At 40.5% G+C, this 23050-nt stretch overlaps 1 protein-coding gene and 1 long non-coding RNA gene across 2 annotated transcripts in view; both read left to right on the top strand.

Annotated features, from left to right (window-relative positions):
• The window catches only part of LOC120723633, a 30688-nt gene extending 8116 nt beyond the window's left edge, over positions 1–22572 (top strand). The window contains exon 2 of the long non-coding RNA XR_005693798.1: positions 15–22572. This is a non-coding gene — a long non-coding RNA (uncharacterized LOC120723633). The remainder of the gene's footprint in view (positions 1–14) is intronic.
• The window catches only part of LOC120723632 (A disintegrin and metalloproteinase with thrombospondin motifs 2-like), a 136685-nt gene that overhangs the window by 14354 nt on the left and 99281 nt on the right, over positions 1–23050 (top strand). The window lies entirely within an intron of this gene.

The raw sequence follows: 23050 nt of genomic DNA, 5'->3' as shown, positions 1-23050 counted from the left end.
GGCCAAACCACAAGGTCCTGGTCGATAAAGCAGTATGCAAGGACTTTAAAACCAGGCAGTCCACCTGAGCACCACTTAGACTGACCTCAAAAATGCCTACAACTGAATGCCTCACACATGAATATTGGAGTCCTTGGCACTGTACAAGGTTAATAGTGCACTAATAATATTTATCAGAAACTCAGTGGGACAGCACTAGAGGACAATTACAAGGCAAGTGCACAAGTTGCCATCAAGTATGGAATATACCAACGTGATGCACTGTCCCTGATATTTAGGCCTCAGCCTCGTAAGCCCAAATGTGAATATAGATATAGATTCAGGAGTAAAGTGACCATAAGTCGTCTCCTGTACATACAGTAGATAACATCAAGCTATATGCAAAGGAATGATTGAGGCACTAAGTCACTGATCCATTTCACCAGGACTTTGGAATGTGATTTGAACTGGATAAGTGTAGCCTAAGGGTTGCAAAGAGAGAAAATGTAATCTGGACTGAGGGTGTGGAGTTACCAGAAGGCAGAGTAGCAGGTATACAGGAGAGCTTCAAGTATCTGGGTATCCCACAAACAAGTGGGAACCATGCTAAAGATGTAAAAAGGTCAGTGGCTGACATCAAGATATCCTGCCAGTGGATAGAAAATGTCGGCCTAAAGGTCAGCACAGAGGCTCATTTCATGGCAGAGAAAGAACAGCGCCTAAACACCAAATCCACAGAGGCAGAAGTCTACCAACAACCAACAGGACCCAAATTGCAGACTATGTAACGGGGCCCCAGAGACAGTCCTGCATACAGTAGCAAGATATATGATGCAGACTGGGACCACAAACACTGAAAGGCACAATCAAGTCGCTGGGACAGTGTACACAAACATCTGTGCTGCATACAGACTAGAATTCCCCAATTTATGATGGGAGACACCATCAAAGGGGGCTAAATGTGACAAGCACTGAAGTCCCGTGAGACTTCAAGCTCCAAACAGCCAAGTAGCTACTGGCCAACCAAGCAGACATAGTGGTGAAACCACATCTGTAACTGTGGCAATCCCAGCAGACAGCAATATCAGGAATAAGGAGCACAAGACAACAGAGACGTACCAGGGGCTCAAGGAACAACTGGAGTGAATGTGGAAGTTAACGTCCAAGGTGGTCCCAGTGGTAAAGGAGCATTAGGATCTTTAACCCAAATACTGGAAGACTGGCTTCAGCAGATTCCAGCCACAACATTAGAGGCCTCTGTCCAGAAGAGCACAGTCCTAGAAACAGCTAAGATACAGTGCAGAACCTTCAAACTACCAGGAAAAACTCATGAAGGCTGGATTTAAAATTACACCAAAAAATAACTTCCCTTAATTTTTTTGAGCACTAGATAAAAGAACTGGTTAAACTGCAAGAAGATAGTATATTTTTAAAAACCCTGTCATCATAAATCAATTAAATCCTGCTTTTTTGAAATGTTTACAGCTAGAAAGCTTATATCCCGATCAGTTACTTTAAATTTAAACGATTGTCAGTATATTGAATATGATCATCAGATTAAAACAAATCTGCTCGGCTGAAGTGTCCGTCAACCCCAACACGTCAAGCTCCTTTCATAGCCAGCCCTTACCCCTGGCCTCTGTGGAAAGGGGAAAGAAAATCCCATCAGTGATCAATAAAGAATGAGGTTAAACAATTTCCTAGTCCACCATTTATGTTTGCATTTGTGTAAGTGCTGCACAGGTCTCCTTTACTGCGATGTCGCTATTTATTTTTGAAATGCGTGGTGCCATTTAGTCACAAGGTGTATTAACTATATCAAATGGAAATGAAGGAGCAAAAGATAAATGCTAAAATAGCTCTGCTGTCAGACTATGACTATTGGTTTTTTTTATGGCCATATCTAAAACATTTTTTTAGCTACCAACCTATTCCCTCTCTCGCTTTCTCTCTCTCACAAACACACACACACACACACACACACACACACACACGCACACACACACACACACAGTGAGTGCTCCTTTTTACAGTGCAGTGATTGACAGCATCACTTGGAATACAAAGGGAAATGATTCCTTTCTCACAAGCTAATCCTTCGTCTCTCTCTTTCACACAAGCTGACACTCAACTACAGACACACTGGGGAGAAGGGACTTATTGTCAGGTTGTGCTCTATCTCCACAGTTCATTTCTAATCCTCTTTCTCTCTTTCCATTTCACTCACTCCTACTCACACACAAACCGCCAACCAAACTATACTCTGCAAGCGCTGTCCTGAGGCTGGGATCCACCCCACAAATCCCTGTCATGGCCAAATCTGGGAGACTTGCAGCATGCGAAGAGGGGAGGGAAATGGCTGGATGACAGGCAAGCTGGATGAGCAATGAGATACAGCTGAAATAAGACATTTTGGAGAGTTGAGACTAATAGAAGAAGGAGGATAACAGAAGGGGATACCACCCTCCTCACCTCTCCTGTCCTTGCTCAGCAGCAGGGTTTATGCTCTGAGGGCGGGTGTGGCTGCAGCTGACTGTGATGCGATGTGATAGGACCCTCTTCTCTGTCCTTTTTGCTGGCGTGTGACAGCATGAAGCCATCATTCACCCCTGTGTTTTTATTCCCCCAACCTAGCTCTTTATTTATCACCAGCTGAAAAAAGAAAAAGAAAAAAAAATACATATGAGTATTTGTGAAGTACCCGCTGAGGAAGAATGAATAAGGATTAACATCTATTCAGTTATAAATCCCACGAATAAGATTTGATCAATAAATAGTAAAACAGAGGGCTGCACACACTAGATTTACTGTTCAAGCAAATAGCGGTGCTGCAGATAAAGTGCTTGAGATTACATTTATTCAGTAATTTTGGGAAACATGCTTCCTCATATTTCGGCTGTATTTGCAGTACAGTTCTTCTGTCAGCTGAGTTGGCACTGAGTTTTTTTCTGGTCAAGGGTTTGGAATCAATCATAATCGCCATGGAGTTTTCCACTGTGTGTCATATATTTTTGGCCAAATGTAATTTCCTAAAGCCACTCATATTTTTTGTGCCTTTTGTTGTTTGGGCGTGTTGGCTTTGTGCCAACTGAGCCGAACGCTTTCCTGTAGGAGTGAGCTCCGCGGTCAGTTGTCAGATGCACTGGGATCATTTGCAGGTAAAAATGCAGCATGTGTAGACTGTATTTGCGCTGCTTGTTTAGTTGCTGAGCTAATATAAAGTTCGAAGTACCTAGTGAGCTGATCTTTGTGATTTAAAAAGCTAAAATCTGTGCTTTGAAATGAATCCTATTCAAAATTACACTGAAATCCTGCATTTTTTTTTTTTATATGATCTGGCTCGTTGTAAGTGCTAACATTAAGGTAAATTTTTCATTTTTTTGTATAACAAAGTCTTGGCATAGCTCAAAAAGACTTCTTCTAAACTGCTTAAAGGGTTGAAAATGTTGCACCATAGTTGTAAATTTTGTATTTACTACATGTCTTTGTAAGATAAGCTACTGTGTGTCATTTCCAAGTGTTTTCCACCGTATCGGTATAGTTAAAGATAAAAAAAAATAGTCTTTACGAATTAAAGTGGCCAAATTTTTGTGTAGACCTTTAGAAGTTTGACACTGGGGCAGAAAAAGGATGCAAAACAAATGTGTTTTCATGTTGCCAGTGTTTCAGAGCTTGATGGCGGCTTTGTAAGTCTTTTTTTTGTTTGTTTTCTTTCCTTTTGCTTTTTCTGTATTTAATATATCAGCACAATTATTGGCAGCTGTGCTCATGTCTTTGAAAGTGCAGTCTCACAGTTAAAAGCGTTAATTCAACTAAATAACCTTTAACTAATCATGTGTGTGAGGATATGCTGAGGTGTTTAGAGCATGACAAAGGCAGGTAAAGGTGTTCAGATAAGGCTGATGTTTTGAACTGAAGCCTGCTTTGTCTGATGCACTTTTCTTCTTCTTGCTGTTTCTCTTTTCTCCCCTGGCCATCCATCATTATCTCTCTTTTGGCCTCTTCACGTCTTCTTCCCTCCCTCCCACTACAGTGTGTAGAGGTCATAGCCCCGGCTGAGCCACAAGCTGTTGTTGCCTTACACTGAGTACTCTACCTGCTAATGTTACCAGTGAGCCCAGTTTATCATGTCACTCTCAAGCTCTGCATGAGAAATATAGTACACTGTCAGCTTTAAAGTTGCATTGTTCACTTAAAGACAGTTAGGACAGAAACCTGGTATGTCCTTCGTCGTTTTTGGATAAAGGTGAAAAAACTATTTAGTAAACCCAGAATTTTAAGGCCGGTATCAATAACGGTATTTAGTGAGTTATAAATCCGATATATTAGCCAATTATTTTTCCTTTCAGACATATATAACATAGATTTCAATAACATGTGATATATGTAGTTATTTACACGTCTTTACTATGATAAAATGACTATATAGTTTCAAAATCATCGTGGATTACTCTGTGGTGCAAACAGGTGTTGCAAAGCTCCCTCTGGTGGCCAACCTATGCAACATCAGCATTTATTATATTATTGAAGGGTGTTTCTTATCTCTTCTTTACTTTTTAAATTGGTTTTATCGGCCAAAATAAATCCTGATACTGATATTTTTGGCAAATATGTGCTTCTGCAAATATAATGGTCAGTCTCCATGAATTATTTCCAAGAATATTTTGAAAACAGTGCATTCAAGTGTATTTTCTGTTTTTATTTTAACCGATGTATTGTATCAATCAGATGTATGATTGGCCCCAGATGTTCACATTCTGATGTCCCATATAGCATTTGATCCAGTAAGAATTTGCAGCATTTTGGATTGAATTAAAGGAAGATTCACTAAAGTGATATATTACGATATTCACATTGACATCAGGTGGCGCAGAGATCAAAATGCATTGTGGTCTCCACCTGTTTTCTCAACAGATTGTTGATTCTTAAAGCGTTCATGAATGAACAGGCAGGCTTTTCCTCTGCGTTACAGTGGGAAACTTTGCTTGCATTTCTCTGTTTACTTTGAACAAAGGCGCTGCTTCATGCTTCCCTGTGTGCAGGAGGATTTTCAGTGATCGTAAAAGCATTCACAAACTGGCTATAAATGTTATAGTAAATGGTAGTAAAATTGATAAGCAACAGGAAAATATCACTCTTCTTCTAAATGGGTTTTGAGCTTCTGCAGAAAAGCTGGGATCTTTCTTTGTGGAATTTATTCATTTATTCTCATTTCTTCTGAGATGCGACTGGACATGGCTGCTGTCTTTTTTTAGGCAGCTGTTTTCTGAAACTCATCTCTCAGTGTCTAACGGATGAGGGGGCGGGTGAAGCAGGGGTTGGGGGTAATTTGGTTAGAGGAGGTAACTATGAGATATGGCGGAGAGGAAGGCAGCCTTTTTGACACAACCATTCGCTGGTGCTCTGCTGTGATGTATAATGGCAATACGAGGGAGCTTGCAGAGAACAAAAATGGCCCGCATGAACCACACAAACACACAAGAAAATTGCAAACAAACTGAACGTATAGGCTTTCTCCCTACCATGTGAAGTAGCAAGCACGAGCCTGTGTGTGTTCTTAGGATTAAGGTGTCTGTTTGATCTCTGAGAAAGTATTACATGAAAAAGAACGCAGAGGATGTCTCTCAGCAAATTGCATAAAAACCTTTTCCAAAAGGAGCTCAAGTCATTTTTTGCTCTCTTTCAGAATATGATAGCTTTAAGTGTCTTTTGCTGAAGCCCAGACCAGCAGCGCTTAGCTCAAACCAGAAGTGAAAAGGGGCTGATTCCCTCCTAGACAATGCGATTCTATAAAACTGTGGCTGTTGACTCTGCTTCCAGACCCCAGTAATTGCGGGCAATAGAGGAGCGCGGTGCTTCCCCTTTAGATTAAATCTCAGTTTTAGCTCAAATGGGGCAAATTTACTGTGTCTACTGTACCCAGCTGCTCAGGAAAACAGTGTTTCACATGTATGTCAATGCGCCTGTGAAATTGTGTGTGTGTGTTTTTGTGAGATAGTACACGTCGGAGGGTTTACTGGTGCACAAGCACATATTTATTTGTTTGAAAGTGGTGGGATTCCCCAGTGATTGTCAGTTTGATAGCTTGCCACATCTTTTATTTTGCTGGAGTTTTCTCTGAGGAGATGCTGTATAAATGTTTTTCCTTTTTTCCCCCTTTCTGTATGTGTCAGTGCATGTGTGCCGTTTATAGATTTGGGATTATCTGTTATATTACCCTGAGCCTGTAGATCAGATTTTGGAATCCTATGTAGATAAGTCAAAGTTTTTTTCCCTCGTAATAGTAAACACTTTAATTTAGAAACTGCAGTTTGTGTTTAGTTCTGTTATCTTTGTCTAATATTTAAATTTCTTTGATGATTTGAAACAAAAAACAATAGGAAATCAGGAAGGGGGCAAACACTTTTTCACACCACATTATATGTGATACAACATATAGTATAATGTATGCGCGCTGAATGTCTTTAGCTCCTTTCCCTTGCTCCTATTGTGTGCTTGCATAGACACTCTTTATGTAGTGGAGGGTGTGACTCTACCTGTTCTTTTACTGAGAAAAATTTACTGAGGAGATTTAGCTGGTAGGCAAGTTTTAATTACTCGATAACATTACGGTGTTTAATAAGGCAATACCTGGAAATAATAACTAAATAATAACTGGAAAAGTTATTATCTAATTAAACACCAGTTTTGTAGGGCAGTGTATTAAAAATTTAGATGTTACTACTAGTACTACGCATAAGAGGGATCTTCATGAATCTTTAGGCTAATATGAAAACACTGTTCTTACTTGTTGTCCTTTCAAAAATCGTATAAATTGAGCAGCACGACCACCATAATCAGGGCTCGTCCACACTCATAATTTGCACGTGTTTTGCCACCAGATATTGTCGTTCATAGCTGAAGATGCAGTCTTTAAAGTCAAGATATGAATGCACAAACTCAGATAAACTATACAATGGCTGCAGTTATTTATCCCCAACAAACTGCAAATATCATAATATGCTTTAAATCAAGGATGTCAAGCTCATTTTACATTGAGGGCCGCATGCATACAGCCCACTTCATACTGCAGTGGGCTGAACCAGCAAAACTCCCGTCTCTGTCAGTTTTAAGATGTTTCACAACACATTTTATCCTATTTAATATAAGAAAAAGAAATTCAATTTTAACAGCACATCTCACTTTTTCTACGCAATAAAGAAACTCTGCTGCAGTAAATGCAAGAAATTGAAATTTTTATAGTAGAAAGTAGATAAAACAACACCTTTTTTTGTGTTTTAATTGTCATTGTTTATCTATAATTAAATTATTTTTAGTGTTTATCAGTAGGAAACAATCTTCTCCTTCACATTTTCCATCTTGTGGGTCGGTTTGGGGTCTTTGCTGAGCTGATTCTGGCGCCCCGGCCTTGTGTTTGACACCCCTGGTTTAAGCAAATAGATGACAAAATGAAGTTTCAGTGTCTCATTAATTCTTGTTGAATATCTTTAGATAGTAACCCCTACGGCAACTTCTGGTTGCTAGTGAAAAATGCAGGTGGGGAACGGTTGCTGGTGGTCACAAGATGAAATATATACAGTACTGCACCAAAAATCTCCTTATGATGGCTTTGGCTGCTAGGAGAATGGTCTGAGCCAGATCAGCCCTACAAAAATGATCTCGCTCTGCCGCTGGTGTCTTCTGTTTTTGTTACTTCACACCACACAAAATATGGAAATAAAGAGAGAGCTCTGAGATTCTGACAGCTCTAAGTGCATGTTAATCTCACCTGCAGGAATTCATATCTATTTATAATTATGATGTGAGTTTAAAAAAAAAAATAGAGACCATCTTACCATGGGATCACGCCAGCGTCCTTCAGCATGTACTACATGTAATTACTACTTTATATTTTATAAATACACAGCAAGTAAGGGCGGTATTGTTCGGCGATGCCTCTGTCCATGTCATTGTAGCAAACTGCGCTCCTGGAGAAAACCGCAGTAGAGTCTAACTTCTCTGATGCGGTCTGATCTGAGATCTGTGTTGTTTGTATTTCAGTTTGACTTCTGTTGTTTCACCTTTATTTTTCTGGGGGGATTTTTCACTTGCAACAAATTAATCATTTATACATCACAGTCACAATAAACAGAAAACACCAAATCCTCATCAGGCAGGTTGGTATAATAAATCTGACCAAACTGACAAAAACTTAGAACATGTTGTTTGTGTTTATTTAATTTTAGTTAGTTTTGTGAGTCCACACTACTGTTTCTGTTATTGTGTGTCTTTTTCAAGTCTGGTCTTGTCAAACTAAACTTCACAGTTGCAATGCCGTTGCTTTGTTTGGCCTCAGACTGACAAAAGAGACAGACAGTCATATAAACATTTGTCAGAATTTGCCTCTGTCATAGTGCGAGCTCCAGTTGATGTCTCCAGGATCACTTTTTACTAAAATGACAAGTACACACAGATTTATATTCAATTGCGTATAACTGTATACTTAAAATTATACCTTTAAAAAAACCCTCCATTTTTTTAAAATAAATGGACACAAATTTTTTCTCTCTCTGTCTTGCACTGACACAAACACACACACATGCAAACACACCTCTCCAGGCAAAGAAAGTGAAGCTCGGAGCATGTCTGGGAATATTGTTTCTCAATTTGTGTGTGAGTGCCATGAATGCACGGGTGCTGGCGGAGGCCCTCCTTTGTCATGGAAACACCAATTTTTAATCGCGGGTCCTTGAAGATATCGCATCAGCTAACTAACTCACTGACTAATACATTCACCCCAGTGTAAGTGATGCATGCGAAATGTTTGTCAGATCTGAGCATGCACGCGTTATTATGGATGCAGAAGTGTGCAAAGAGGTGGAATATAACAAGCTGAGGTCCGACGGATCAAACAGCACCTGGGTTCTTAATAACATGTTGCTGTATTAAGATTGCGGCAAAGATGGCAAGCTGAGAACTGTTAAGGGTAAAGTGCTAAGTGAGATTTGGAAAGGAATCAGCTTCTTCTCTGCATAAGGAAAAAGAAAAAAAAACAAAACAAAACGAGACTGTGATTGATTCTGGATGGCTCAGCAAACACAAGGTTGGCATATTGGATGCACTTTAGATGTAAGGTATTTTATGTCCAGCCTGTTTTTTTTGTTTAAGACTAAGAACATGAAACGTTAACTGTCCAACTTTGAAACCACACAGTTTATAAGGTTTCAAGGAGCATAAAATTGTGTCCTTCATAGTGGCAGTTTTTTTTTTTTTTATTGACACGTACATGTGAGCGTTGACAAACTAGACTTTGGCCACACCCATATTCTACATTTTCACAGGCGGCTCCGATGGTATCCCTGGCTACCGCTGGTAACCTTGGTGATACCGGTGGAGATATGCTGCAGTCAGTGGGCGTTGCCAGGGCGTGATATGAAAGCATAGCTGGAGCAGTGTGTGTGCGTATGCATGTTTATGTGTGTGCTTGTCTGAGATCCTGATAGCAGCCCCTGCCAGTGCCTTCATTTTGACATATCCTTTGATGATGGCACTGGCATTCGAGCAGCCACACACACACACACACACACACACACGTACACACACGCACACGAAAGGGGAAGGGGGAGAGATCGAGGGAAAGCTGTGAAATATGAAACAGGAGCATCTAAGTTCAGGTACACCATTGCATAAACATCTTATTAATTAATTGTGGAAGCTTGCAGCTCATGAGAGAAGATGTTAAGTGTTTCTTTATAGTACTTCTGCTGTATAAACTGTAGTGTGCTCGTGTCTCTCCCTGTGGGCCTGCCTGTGAGAACGCTGTGGTCCCTTTGTATGTGATTTATGGTTGAATAGCTGTGCTTAATCAACAGTTTTGTACATTGCATCTCCAGAGAAGTACAGCTGGACATCCTCAGCGTGGCCACTAATTCTGGAATTGCTAGGCTATAAGGAGTGGATAATAAGATAATCAATAGAGAAAAAAATTAGCATTTGCAACTATGTAGTGCAAACTGCAGATTCAAGTTGAAAATAGTACCCCTCTGATGCACAGTAAATTAATAGGAATTTTAAAGTAATTTAGTGTAATGTTTAGCACAATTTTAGCTCCTAAAGCCGACCCCATTTGCTTTTTCAGTGCTGTTAAGACAGCGTGTGAAAGTAAAGAATGAAATTAAGTCGCTTTTGCTTTTCCTACTTTGTGCTAATCCTGCACGCTCCTACATGTTCTTGCCTTTTAATGTGCATAAATCCCTCCCTTCCATGTTATCACAGGCTAACGTACAAGGAATAGCAGAGTGGAGGGGATGCAGTTGCAGGCTCAAGCTAGCAGCTTCCCAGAGAGGGTTGAGGCGGAGGCCAGCGATGTTCACTCGTCTGTCGAACACGCACACTGTCTGTCTTCCACAGGAGAGAGACTCCCTTGGCCTGGACTGCCTTCATCAACACATTAGCAATGTGCTGCGGCCAGCGTTTTTGACTCACTACAACAACACAAAGACACTTTCCAGAGACACGGGGAAAAGTGGGGAGGAGGTGTGAAGAACAGTCACCGGTTACAAAGTTCTGTGTATTATGACAGTGGTGCTTTATTTACATTTTCCTTCTCCACTACCGCCACTACTCCTTCCATCTCTTATCACCCTCCCCTAAGAGAAAGCGGTCAGAAAGCGGCCCACCCGCCCAACATCCCCAGTTCTTCATAATCAAATATTTGACATAATGAAGGGTTTTAATTGCTGGTTGCCCAGCACTGGAGGTGTCAGATTACTCCTTCCCCTTTTCATTTTCTTAACGATTTATCACCATTCTGACTGCAAGGTGTGTATGCATGTGCAGCTATGTGTCTGCACTGCATTAGTGCGGGTGAAAATATTCTTTGACGCAGCATGGCGAAGGAGTGAGTGTGGACCTGTGTGCAAATTTGTAGTTAGTTGGCCACTTGAGACTGTGCTAGCAGAATGGCTTGTTGGAAATGGCATCTAAACTATGCTAATAGTTTGGTTTTTTTTCTGCAAAAGCACAGCTTGCACATTATTTCTCCAGGTCCAAGCAAAACATGGTAATCATAGCTATGTGCTGCTTCTTTTTTTGTTGTTGAGAATGTCATACAACCTTGAATTTTTTATGCTAATGCACAAAAATTACTATGGGTGCCAGTACACACACAACATAACCACGTGTCCAATATTGTGCAGGCCCCTTGAGTCTCTGGAACAGCTCTGCTTTGTTTAGGGACATGGACATTTGACCTCTGTATTTGTCCTGTGTCCTGTGAGAAGTTGATAGTGGATACATTGGTTAATTTGGGGTGGGTCTCCACAGATCCAAGTTGGGATCTTGGAAGTGTAAATGTGTTACACCCAGTTTCGGGAAACCTGAGCAGTGTATTCTTTCATCCCCTACTTCCAACATTAGTGAGTGACACAGCAGTGCTAAAATCCAGGACAGAATTGGGTGAAAAGCTTAGGCTCTTTATTGTATTCCTTGTGCACTTTTAGATGCCCTTCCACTGGGAAGGGCCGTCTATATGAGGGGGTTGGTTCAAAACCACTCATAACAATGAGGTATGTGTCAAATGGGTACTAGAAGCCAAGGGTGTCCCACCAGAACATGCATTGTAATGAGATGATCAACTGATGATTCGTTTTGTACACACCTGTCAGTGCTTTTCATGTTGTGGCTGACTTGTGTATACAAAAAAAAAGCACATTTTTACACTCATATGTGTTTGCTAGATGTGACTGGATCCAGGATACACACACACACACACACACACACAATAGTACAACCTACCAAATCCATTTAGGTTATACAGAATGAATAATCTTACAGAATCCCAACACTGCAAGAAAGACTTGAAGCTCAGGGGGTGTATCAAACATAGTTACCTAATTTGCTGTTGCCAATGAAGTCTCTGGATTGCTGGTTAATTTAAATTAACCAACTGCTCTGTGATTTTGACAAGACTGTAATGAATATAGTTGGCAGGCAGGGCTTAACATGAGGCATTTGTCATAGAGGACAGCTGCTACCCACCTTCTTTAACTGCTGTTTACTATTGAACATGATTCATTCTTCTCTTCAGACTTTCTGGGTTACACTACAAACTTGTTGTTTTGAGTCATAAAATCTATATTGATACAAGCATAAATGTTTGCCAGACAACATGTTTTTTCTGTGCTGTTTGTCAGATGTAAGTTTGCATGGGAACATTTCTGGCTTTTAAGTGATTTTAAGTGCAAGTTTTTTCTTTTTTCTCTGTTTTTAATGATGTGCAATTTTTATTTTGAATTATATATCGGCTCACATGTGCATAACAAAAAAAAATCCTAATGTCCTAATGTCCACATTTTGATAAGTGTAAGATGACTTAGTAATTGGTGGAGAAACACTTGTTGGAAAGCATGTAAGATGGGTTTGCACACATCTCAGGAGGGGTTGAGATGTAGTATGTTTTGTGTCACTGTCATGCTTGAGGACCTACCAATGATCCGTCTTCGGTATTTTGGATGAGGTAAGGAGCTTCTCATCCAATATTTTACAATACAATGCGGAAGTCATCTTCTACTCTTAGCCAAAAAACAACCCCAAAGCATAATGTTTCCACCTGCATGTTTGATGTAGGGTTGGTGTCTTTGGGTCATACTCAGCATTTCTCTTCCTCCAAACACAGCTGGATGAGTTGATGCCAAAGAGCTCAATTTTGGTTTCATCTAACCACAGCACTTTCACCCAAGCCTTCTCTGAATCATTTACATGTTCGCTGGGAGATGGGTCTGTGCATGTGCCTTTTTGAGCAGAGGGACCTTGCGGCCAGAGCAAGATTTCAATTCATTACAGCGTAGTGTGTTACCATTGGTGCTCTTGGTGACTGTGGTCCCAACTGCCTAAAGATCATTAACAAGCTCCTCACGTGTAGTTTTGGGGTGATCCACCACTTCATGGTCACTCCCCCCACCCCATAATGCAAGATCTTGCATGGCGCTCAGGACTGAAGGGGATTTTATGTTTCTTCTATTTCCAAATAATTACACCAATAGGTGTCAGCTTTTGTCAGCCTATTCCAGTGATGTGCAGGTCTACAGTCTTGACTGTGATGTCCTTTGACAGCTCTTTGGTCGTGTCTGGGTGGTGGAGAGGTTGAAGTGGAAGGAACTGATTCTGTGGACAGGTGTGTTTTATATACATTATGGGTTGAGATAAAAAAGTATCTGTAATTGATTGATTGATTGTAATCTGTGTGCCACATGGGTATAGTGGGAGTCATAATTCTGGATGGGTTGTAAGGTATTAAATACTTATATGACTCAGTGCATGCAAATCAAGTCACAACTTTCATTTTTGGTTGATATTCTGTTTCTGTCCATTAAAATGAAACTACCATGGAAAATTACATTTCTTTGTAAGTGTGCGAACTTACAAATTCAGCAGGAGATCAGATAAATATTCCCCCCACTGTAGCTTCAGCTAGAACACAAACTGCACACATATTATATTATCAAAGTATGAAAGTGAGCCTTGAACCATTTATGAACTCCATTTACAGCAGGAAGCAGAATCTTTTCAACCAAGTCAATGATTATACACTGTATACTTTATACTATAATTTAAGTACAGCAGCACAGAACAAATCTCTGAATAAGAATATAATTTTCCACCCATCTCTTCCAAATAAAATGCTGTTTATCATTGCTTTGCTTTGGATTTCACCAAATACTGAGGCTTTGCTTTGCTTAGGTAGGAATCAACCCTGCACTTTCATCCCATGGAGGTGAAATATAATTTGGTGAGGCTTCTATCCAATGAGTCCAGTGTAACAGAGGAATATGAGCAGAGACAGATAGCTCTACTGTGAACCATAGAGCAGCTTTTGAACCATAATTTTTGTCCTAGTTTCAAATGTGTCATATCAGAAATGTTGATCCTGGTGTTAGATTAAAGTTAGACATTCTCAGGTTTCTCTTATTGAATATCCTGACCCTTCATATCAGTGTACAGTGCTTTAAATGACTTTTTAAAGTTGTCATTGATTTACTGTATGTTTCATTTGCTCAAGCAGACACAATAAGTATCAGTCCCACCTTTACAAATGCATCAAGTACAATAAACACAATATATATTTTCTAGTTTAATGGATCCCAGCTAACACACAGGAAAGCCATGATCATCTTTGTTAAAGAGTTGAATCCTCAGCTACTTGTGTGTGCTGCAGATAAGGTGCAGTGCATGCATATGAAAAGAGGGAATGAGAGTGGAAAGATCAAGTTATGCTCTACTTCTTCGCCATACACAGAATTTTTTCCTGTGGTTCCTGTGGCAGCTCCCATCTCCACTCTTCACATCAATCCCCTGAGGCCTAGTCTGTCTCGCTAGGCCCTCTCCTGACCCAGTGAGGGTTAAAGAAGTGTGAGGAAATTTGAGGGGATGTGGCAGTTTTCCCAGTTTTAGTAGCTTTCCCTCGCCTGTCCAGGAATTATTAGGCTAATTCCGGCTAATGAGAGAGGTCATGGTGACTGCTGGATAAATGCCGACATGCAGTCTGTGTGTGCGTTATGTGTGTGTGACATAAATGCCTGAAATCACTAAAATGCAAAACCGCACATATTCCTGACCTACTGACCCTGTGTGTTACCATGACAACGAGGAGTGGTTATGTTCTGAGTGCACCGATGTTGTTATAATTCACTGAAACATTTGGTGTATGATCTGTGGACCCTTGTAAACCATTGAAAATTAACCATGAAAACTGCTACACAGCTTATGTTTTCACTGTGTATCTGTGAGCAGAGCTTTGTGTTTATGTCGCCCTTCTCAGTGTCTAAATAGTCGTGTCTCTTCAAAGCGGGCGGTTTCATTTGAAAGCAGCTCTCTGTAACCTTACAGCTTGCAGAAATATCAATAGCATTACCACTAAGCTTTCCTTGACACGTCTTGAAGCATCTCCTCCACACAGATTGAACAAGATTCCAGCTGATAGATGATGTTATGCTTTTCAAAAGACATCTCTGTACTCTGTTCTCTCTAGGATCTTGCCTGCTGTGCACAGTTCTTATGGCTTCTATTCACCGAGTGGCACAAGGTTTGTGACATAAAGACGAGTTGACCCTCAATGTGCATTTGGGTTTTTTTGCGTGACGAACACAGGAACATTGAGGCAAAGGGTCAAGCGAAAATTCAGTAAAGCACTTTTGTGTTTGCATCTACCTACTGTATTTACAGAAGTTACTATTCGAACAACTTATGTCATCAGAGCTTCCGTGTTGTAAAACTAACTCAGAATATCAAGTTTCTAATCCCTATTGAGGAGCAATAAAAAAGTATTTTAGCCATGTTTTTTTATTGGCCCATTCATAATCATTACTCTGGTGTGGTGCATAATATGCTGACAGTAATGGAGTATTTTATTCTCTCATCTCACTCAGTCTTTCATTCTATCTGTCGCTTTCATTTTCCCTCATGTTCTTGATAATCACAAGCGTTCTATTTTAATCAGTGCAGCCATCAGTCATCAGACTGTATCAAGTCTAGCCACTCAATACAACATCTTGTAATATTAAGCTGTTTGAGTTTTAGCCTAAGGTAAGAGAGGATACCCAGTTTGCGTGATTATCTTCTCATTAATTTGAACGCTGTACTCACTGGATGCTTTGATTTTGAGTTGGGCCCTCTTTTTCCTTCAGAACTGTCTCAATTGTTCGTGGCATAGATTCAACAAAGTGATGGAAACATTCCTGAGAGATTTTAGTCTACACTGACATGATAGTATTACGCAGTTCCTGCAGATTTGTTGGCTGCACATCCAAGATATGGATTTCCTGTTTCACCACATCCCAAAGGCGCTCTATTGGATTGAGATCTGTTGACTGTGGAGGCCATTTGAATAAAGTTAACTCATTGTTATGTTCAAGAAACCAGTGAGAGATGATCTGAGCTTTGCAACATGACACGGTATCATGCTGCAAGCAGGTAAACTGTAGTCATAAAGAGGGAACATGGTCAGCAACAATTTTCAAATAAGTTGTGGCATTTTAAACAATGCTCAGATTGTTGTACCACTACCAGCAGCCACTGATACCAAGAAGGATGGATCCATTGCTTCCATGTGGTTTTTGCTAAATTGTGACCATCTTAATGTTGTAGCAGAGTTAAAGACTCATCAGAGCAGGTAATGGTTTTTTCGTTCAGTATTGGTGTCCTTGGGCCAATTGTTGCCTAATTTTGTTTGGACTCATTGTTCATAGCTGGCAGGAGTGGCACCTGGTGCAGTCTTCTTGCATTCTGGCCATTCTCCTCGTGCGGTCGGAAGAGAATGCCCAGGTATTTTTGCCCAAGGAACTACCACTCATTGTATATTTTCTCTGTAAACCCAACAGGTTGGTTTGTGGGAAAATCCTTGCCTATCTGGCACCAATAGCCATGCCACATTCAAATCACTTACATCACCTTTTTTCTATATTCTGATGCTCAGTTCTGGACTCGAGAAGGTCATCTGTACTATGGCTACATGCCTAAATGAATTGAGTTTCATATTTAGTGGTTGAAAAGGTTCCCTTACTGAAGTGTCTGACTGTCTAACATAACTGTTAAAAAAAAAAGCTGTTCTGACTTTAAGGTTGGACCACAAAACAAAGGGCAATCCTATAGACATACACAGTTTAGAATGTGCAGCCTTAGTTTGGCTTTTCACCCAGTGCAGTAGTTTTCTGTGCTGTTTATTGATTTTAGTGCTTACTTTAAAGGTAACCATCCTCTTACCGAGAAATGTAGTTTGGCTGTCCCTATAGTGCCATTTATCCCTGCCCGTTACACACCTAGAATGTTTTAAAAAACAGAGCTCATAGATGTGCTTTCAAAGCTTTAAGACCTCAGAGGATCTTGTCTAACCTCCACACTGTAAACACGGATTCTGTTTGACTTTGTCAGAGGGCTAAATAGTTCAATTTTCAAATGCTCCCTTTGGAACTCCAGATCTGATTTTCTCCCGTCCTTTTCTCTGGATTTATTTTTCTTGTTAAAACTTGGTCTGATGTGGAAATTTCTCTCAATGTGGCATGTTTTAGGGGTCTGTGTTTTCTTTTTCTTTCTTTCTCCTTTTGGGGATTGCTGGTGGAGGACTTATAATCTTATATAGTGCTGAGATGATGCTTCAGTGTATTAGTTATCCAGTATGATACTAATTTTATTCATATAGAAATAAAACCAGAACACAATCTTGGGCTTTGCTTTAGGATTAAACTGAGACGATGGACTTTCTATCCAGGGAACTCATTGCCCAATTTATCAGGAATTGGGCAATGAGGAAAACTCCTGTTGATCCAGAAATGATGAAGAAAAAATGTATTTAATTGCTTTTATTTGACTGCAGCATGTTTAAATTATTATCTATGTTCAGACTACACCCTTGATTTGTTCAGAAATTCAGCGTAGTTTTAATTCTGGCAGGTCGCTGCGTTAATCTGAGCCAGCCATCCCAGCAGATCAGCTGCTCTAGATGCCAGCTCACATCAGCTGATGACTTCTCTGACACGTTTCTGTGGATCCTATTGTCATATTCCATAAGCAGCGTGCTATTTAAGCCTGCATGCTATTGCTCCTGCCTCTGCAAGCCACTTTGCAAACACACCTCCACCCTAGCCAGCACCATTTCAGGCTATTCACGTTATATCCAGCTTAGTCAGTGTAGGATCTGCTGGCACTGTTGCCTGCTCTGTGAGGGGGTCTTGCTGCTGTTCTCCCTGTCATTAAGCTTTCTGTGTACTCACATGTCCCACAGCAGAGCCATTACTGCGTATGAAATTAACAGTCCTACTTTGACTAAAGTACTCTTGGCAGAACTTACACTTATAAACATCTGCTTGTAAACATCTCTAGCTTTAGTGAAGCTGTAAACAACATATATTTGGCACTTTTCTGTAATAAACATGATCACAAAATGATTAAATGAAGAATGAGTTGGAAAAAAATCTTTCAGGCCTACAGGGGGTAAATATTTGGTGCCAAAAGAAAAACTTTCTTTCAAAAACCACAATGTAAAGCCCTCCTCATGTAGACTTGTTTGTGCCAGCATGACAAGAGGAATGAAAGCTCTTATATCCTTGCCAAACACATACACAGACACACAAACACACGAATGCAGATGACCCCATTGGCAGGTGACTTCCCGTCTCGGTATCCAGTCGTCTCTGCAGCAGCGCCAAGGGTGCCGGGGGCCTTTCGGTTTTGTTTGAAGTGCAACAAGCCGTCTCTGTCCTCACACATGTCGCAGATGGGAAACCTGAGCTTGACTTCAGGAGAGAGAAGGGACATCCTGGAGAGATCAGTCACAGGAAACAGAAAAGTGTACAAAAACCTGGATATTCAGAAAAGAAAAGTGTATGGCACACACAGAAAGCCTTGTTCTGATCTACCGAGTGGAGAAGAAGGACTGACAGACAACCAAAATCCGTTTGTGCCTCAGTGTCACTTCCTCTGATTCCCGCCTGTGTAGGTTCTATAGTGCTGTCCCGACAGCTTAACTGAATCACTTTATGATCATCTTCCCAGAACCTTCCAAACTATGTTTTGTGTTCTCACTGTCATTTGTCTCCCCCTTGTCGCTTCCAATTTGTTTTATTTATTCTAATCCCTCTTGTACTTTGTCTATTTTTTGTGACGTAAACCCTTGTTGGTGCAGAGAGCGCAAGCAGATTTACTCACCAGCAGGGAGCCTAATATGTCGGATCAGTCTGTTTGCATTTGAAGTGCAAAATCTTAAAAGAGTGATTTGAAGCATGCATTCGTTTAATGAGAACAAGTTTGTTGACTTTCTTGACAAAAAATAAATAAAAAGATATTTAAATGTCATCTTGGGTCCTGGGAGATTGAGCAGGGAATTTTTCACTATTTCCTAAATGTTGGTAGGTCAAAAGCTTAAACAATAATGAGGTTAGACAGATCAATTATGGAAACAACTCGTACCATCGTTTTCAGAAACGACAATTAGCCACAACAATAACCTGTCTAATAAGTAGGTAGGTCCTCCACACACAGTTCTGTCCCCTTTGGAGCACAGACACGGTATAATAGCAAGTGTCCTAGCTTTGGTGAGTGACACTCGGATAATGGCAGATCCTTTTGGTCCTTTAAATTGTGGTCTAGGACCACCATGTATTGGGCTTGTTTCAGCAGATCCAGTGGATGCTATGTTAAATAGGAACAGTTTAACTTCTTGGGGCCTTTTTTATACTCCTTGACCCTCTCCTGAGCAGTTTTTTTTTGTCTGCAACAATATTTATTTGGGTGCTACATGTATGCGAGGAGTCCCTTCACGTTAAAACAATCCTCAGTGTCATTCGCTTTGGCTGTCAGTGGCTTTAACCCATCAAAGCCAACTGGATCATAGGTGAGTTTGTGCGAGTTTCTAAGAGTTCGACATCATCCTTGACCTCCCACCCTAATTTTGTAATTATAATAGCCTCTCTATACAATGGTCAGCAAATAAGGCATACCTGTGGTGGATTGATGGGGTGCCTACTTTGTGCATTCAGCATAGAAGTATATGTTAGGAGCTTTGTGGCAGTATTTAGGCATGATGGTACTTTGAGTTAAATTATGATAATAGCCTGACATCATGCTCACATACTAGTGCATCTCAAGGAATCTGAATATTATAAAAAGAACATACATATATATTGTTTCATATTATTTCATATTTCTTACCCTTAATGTAAATTAAAACCATCTGCCCATTCTCTTCCACGTATCCATTTCAGGGTGATGGAGGGGCTAAGGCCAATCTCATAGGGCGAGAGGCAGGGTTAAATTAAAACATTAAAAAAAATGAATAAATGCATTGTTTTTTATATTTGTTAATCATTCATAGGGCTTATTTTCTTTCTGCCAAAAGATCAATGAGCGATAAAACAATGCATTTCATCAAAAAAATGTATGTCCACATTATATTAAAGCTTGTAAAACAATCATATTCACAGACAGACAGTGCAGACAGGTTGTGTCTAGATACACACAAAATAGGCCCACTTAGGGAAACACACACACACTCATATACACAGTCAGACAGAGGAAAGATCAGAGATCAGATGTACACAGACAGTTCAGTGCAGGCGGTGCTGCTCACATCTCTATTGGCGTCTGGGCCAGAAGAGGAGACATCAGGTAATTAAAAAGAAAAGTGAGAGAAAGAACAGGAGGGGGGGGTGAGTGAGGGAGATGGGGAGAGTGGGAGGGAATGAGAGAAGAGGCCAGTAGGGAGAAGGATAATGGACAACCTCATGCAGCTTTGCCTGAAAACATAACTTGTCATTAGCACTGCCATCAGCAACCACCATGTTAAAGCCTGTGGGTACCGCCAAGAAGCCGTCACTTAGGTAAGACTCTGAAAGTTCTCCTGGAGGAGTCCCGCTGCCTCTTTTTTATCATCAGCGTGACCGGACTTTGCATTTGAACACTTCTGTGCATGCCCTGCATGTGTACAATATGGCTATGCGTAAGTGTGCCGGGCCAGTGGTGAAATATTAAACTGGAGCTGTCAGAGTTGATCAGGAGGAATTTCGCTTCCAGGCATGTCCACCTCAGGCTTCCAGAAAGCACAAAAAAAAAACATAGAGGAAAAAGGTGAATAAGTTCAATCACTTGCAGCAGACGGGGTGAAAGCAAAAACACTACTACAGAGGGAGAGTGAAAATTTCACAGGAGAGAACGCAAGTGACAGATTTTTGTCTCTCTCTTCCTGAATCCTCTCCAGTCATCTGTACAGCATGAGGGAGAGAACGTGAGTGAGAACAGGGAGAGAGACAGAACTGCCATTATGAAAATACAGTATGTTTTAATTTGTTTTGTTTTGTTTTCTGTTGTCATGGCAGCAGCAAGCGAAGTTAGCCTGTGTCAGGTGCCTGTTGGTTTGACCCCTGTCTTTGAAGCTGACAAGCTCCCGAAAGACACACCGAGGAGCTTGGATGTTTCCGTTTCACACACCGTCGTAGGATCACATACGCATGCAGAGGGACATTAACATACACACACACACACACACACACACTGTGCTGCAGGCAGGCCTGCATGAAATGTTGAAATCAAAGTTGATTGCAGCTTGTCAGTCATCCTCATAGTTCTTTTAATATAGACTGAGAGATATTAAAAATATGCGTGTGGAAGAGAGATGGGAGGGATGTAGAGAACAAGATGTCCTAGAGAATAGTCCAAGTCCAAAAGCACAGAACACTGCAAAAGAATTAACAGGGAAATAAAAAAAGGAAGAAAGACACACAGTGTACACAGGGTCAAGCTAAAGAATAGGATAACAGTGGGAAAGCCAACAGGAAGAAACAAGTTTGTCTTTCTACTTCCTCATCTTTAAACCATCTTTTTGCCCGTTATCAAACTGAAGCAAAGGTCCAACACACAGGGGCAAAAATGAATAAGTAAAACAAAAAGTCTCCATCCATTTGAACTACGTGTGCTGCTACAGTGCAGCAAAGAGGGAGGAAAGTGGCCCGGCTTGCTCTCCCTCTCTGCTCCAGCTGATTTGAAGTGAATGAGCCTCTGGTTCTGTAAGCCGTGTAAATATTTCAGCAGTGCACACGCTTGTGCTAAGCCCAGCCACAGCGCTAACACGTCATTGACCATTAGTGCTAACCTGCTGCTTCTGCCACTCTGCTTTATCCGTTACCTCTTTTGTTTTTCCCAACTTTATTTCCCTCCTTTTCCCTTTAATCTCATCTCTAGTCTGCCTACATTTATATTTTTTTATTCATATCAGGCGTCCATCATAGAGAAATCAGCTATTATTTGATGTTTTTAACATTATAAAAAAATAGCAAAAATGATATGGGGTCGAGGCAGAATTTAAAGCTACCTTTAAATTACAATCCCCACATTAGAGTGTCCTTACTAAGCCTCGGTACAACTTCCATGAGTGAGTTACTATAGAAAATACATGCACAGTTGTTGATGTAGAGGAATTAGCTATGCCAATAGCTACATCTTTATCTTTGGTCTAAAGTTGCACATTTTAACACTGGGTTTGATGCTTAAGCACTAGTTTGTTCATTCCAATTTTTTGTAAATAATAAGATGCATCATTTGTGTAGTTGTATAAAGGTATAGAGGGATCATTTTATATACTTTTCTTAGTATTTTGTAGGCACACATAGACTTAGAACACCCACCCACATAACACAGAGTCTGGATCAATCAAAAAACAACAAGCCCGGCCTGTCAACTCATGCACAGTCTGAGTCCAATCGATCCAGAGGCAGATCTTATTGGTGTACTCTCTATTTGGGCTGCAACACACACACACACACACACACACACACACACACACACACACACACACACACACACACACTATAAATCCTTCACAGATGTACACAGGCGTTAGATACAGGCAGGAAACAAGTTGTTTTGGCAATAGCTGGTCGTCTGTCAGTACCACATAGATGCTGTTGTGGGATGTCTCTGAATGTGTGGCTCACTGTTCAAACCATTACCATAGATTCTGTAGAATGACAAACCTTTCTTTTAACATATATATAATTTGTGTATTAGAAAAATGTTTTAAGGTAAGCGATCAAAATTTATAGTGCTTTTCACAGGTAGTAATCACACAAAGAAAAAGAAGTACAAGAGGAGAAAAGAATATGAAATTAAAAGAACAGCGAATTTATACAAATATTTAAATGTATCATAATTAGGAGAAAAAAACAGTCAATAAAGGGTTTTTGTTGTAGGCAAATCACCAAATAAACAAACATGTCCTTTGCTGTTTTAAATGTCAGTGGAACTAGCAAACCTGAAAGTGGAGGCAGAGAATTTCGCAGGTCAGGCGTCACCGCCTTAAAAGCTTGATCACCCCATGTCTTGAACTCTTTCTAGTTGACAGCTGGTTGCTGTTGCACAGTCAAGAATCTGGTTGCCTAGGTAAGCCTCTAATGTATTTAACACTCCCTCATAATTCAGCCAGTGATACCCTTCACTCTCATTGCCAGTCACTTCAGTTGGTTGCCTTAACAGTTATTTCGCCCATTGTTGGTTGAAGAAACTAAATGTCTTCAAAATTTGATGATCTCTCATTACCACGGTGCTGTTA

Source organism: Simochromis diagramma, unplaced genomic scaffold (assembly GCF_900408965.1).
Source record: "Simochromis diagramma unplaced genomic scaffold, fSimDia1.1 OVJJ01000685.1, whole genome shotgun sequence".
Classification (NCBI taxonomy): Eukaryota; Metazoa; Chordata; class Actinopteri; order Cichliformes; family Cichlidae; genus Simochromis; species Simochromis diagramma.
This window is presented reverse-complemented; position numbering and strand designations above follow the sequence as displayed.